A 2,208-nucleotide genomic window follows, 5' to 3' on the forward strand; every position below is an offset into this window, starting at 1 on the left:
GGGGGACATCAACATCTCGAATTCTTAGGCATGTGGAATTGTAACTGTAAATGGGCTGATTCATCAATGTCACGCTCTTAACTGTGCCTGAACTGCAACAGGAAACTGCTGGTTTTTTTTTCTATCTTAATTTTTACTATTTTTACTACTTCTTTTGTATGTTTGTCACACTTTTGTGACCTGCTATTCCCGGGGTGCCTTGATAGTAGAAGCAGACTTTGTGCTGTTGAGGCTGGAGTGGTGAGCTGAGAAAGTCTGATTCCCTGTAAGGACTTCTCTGTTGACTCCCAACCCTTTGCGATCATATGACCTTATGCAGTTGCGAGCGTCGTAAAACCTCTACTAAAACAATATATAAATTTATATACATTATAAAGTCGTTGACCTGTCGAGATTAAAATTAACTTCGGTTGTTCTCCATCTTGAAAGACTAGGCGTGCATGTCCATTGGTACAGACACCGATTCCGTCCGTCTCTGGGAAAGCCGGTGGATGAAATGGATCACCGTTTTTTTCCTAAGAAATCAGTGAAAATTCCGTTTGGCTGTGTCAACAGACAAGACACGACAGGCCCCGACAAACGACGTGTCGGTTGGAAAGCCGCTTGCTGCATTTTAGCCGGGCTGGGTGGTGACTCATCTGTCATAGGCCCTGCGGAGCTAAAAAAAGGAATAAAAAATGTAGTGTCATTCTAATAATAAGCGCCTCAAAATTAGCAAAGTCTACACGCAAACTACGTCATTTAAATACCTATAAGCAATTTTACCAATTTAATTTTCCTTTAAAACCCATACATTTCTTTTTCCCGCCTTGGGTTCAGGTGACCTCTTGACTATCTATAGCCCAGTACCGAGAACACAGTCCGACACGACAGCGGTATAGCGTACACATTGGGGGAATAGTTGGCCAACAGATTAGACGTGTCTTTTCCGAACTATGTGGACACACAAGACAGGAACGACCTGACCGTCTTTTTTCTCCTCCCGGCAAATTAACAGGCCCTGTCTGCCCCAGTGGACACGTGGCCTTAACAGTGTTTGAGGGTGTCAAAGGATCGCAAAAAATGAAAATAATTAAACGCGATAACATGAAACAACATAAAAACGAAACAACTTGTAAAAACTATTCGTTCTGATACTTGCCCCTTTGATAAAATAATTGTTGACTAAATTATTTTGTTTTCTTTTCTAAAGTTTTAGTGATAAATTTACGGCACTTGCAACACAATAACTACAGTGAGATCAAAAATTCGTGGCGCACCTTACTCTCAAATACCTGTAACCTAACCGGTGAATCAATGTCTCGCATATATACTTTGTACCTTAGTTTGTATCGATCTATTTTAACGTAAGCATAATTTTCCTTTACAATTGAGGCTTGATTTTTTTTAAAAAACTTCTTCAATAACTTTATATAAAATACTGTAAACCTCCGCCAATGGGATTGTTCACAGCACTTTCCATTTCTATTACATATTTTGCATACGCATATATGGCCAAGATCTACGTCACAGCTCACCAGCGACACTTTTTAGTGGCCAAACCTGTTTCAATAAAATGATTTTATAGCGAACACTTTTTTGCTCTTGACCTAGATCTGGGCCTTTTTTTGTTTCTTTTTGTAAAGTGTTTTACGGCGCTCGCAACTGCATAAGGTCATATGAGCGCGCGGAACGCACCTAATATTTTCAGTTGATAGGAAATTTTGAATTTTGCCCAGGTGGCGGCCGAAGCCTACTCTTATCGATTTTAGACCACCAAGGGATCTTTAACGTGCTCAACTTGCACACGGGTCCTCCGAGATTTTTCGCCCTTGTCCGAAAAGGCTAGGTGTAGATCTTTCCTACCAGAAGATCTGGGGTGTGGCTGAAAGACTGCAGTAAGAAGAAGCAAAGGAGTAGCAGTAGAAAGGCTGCAGAAAGAATCGGGAGCCCAGAGGAAGGGGCAAAGAAGGTGAGGGGGTGGGGGCAGAAAGAGGGGACTAAAGCAGACGGCAGAACATTGCTAGAGAGCAGGAAACGAGGTGAAAGGAGACAAATTTAGAGAAGAAAATTTTTTGGTCGCTACCCGGATTCGAACCCTGAACCTTTTGAGTGAGAGGCCAACACCTTAACTTCTAGGCCACGAGAGTCCCCGATCTGGGCCTAAAGATTCTCAAAGCTTGCGTTAAGTAAACCTCTAGGCCAAGAGAGCCCCCTGCGCGCGTGTGT

Source organism: Aplysia californica, unplaced genomic scaffold (genome assembly GCF_000002075.1).
Source record: "Aplysia californica isolate F4 #8 unplaced genomic scaffold, AplCal3.0 scaffold00582, whole genome shotgun sequence".
Taxonomy (NCBI): domain Eukaryota; kingdom Metazoa; phylum Mollusca; class Gastropoda; order Aplysiida; family Aplysiidae; genus Aplysia; species Aplysia californica.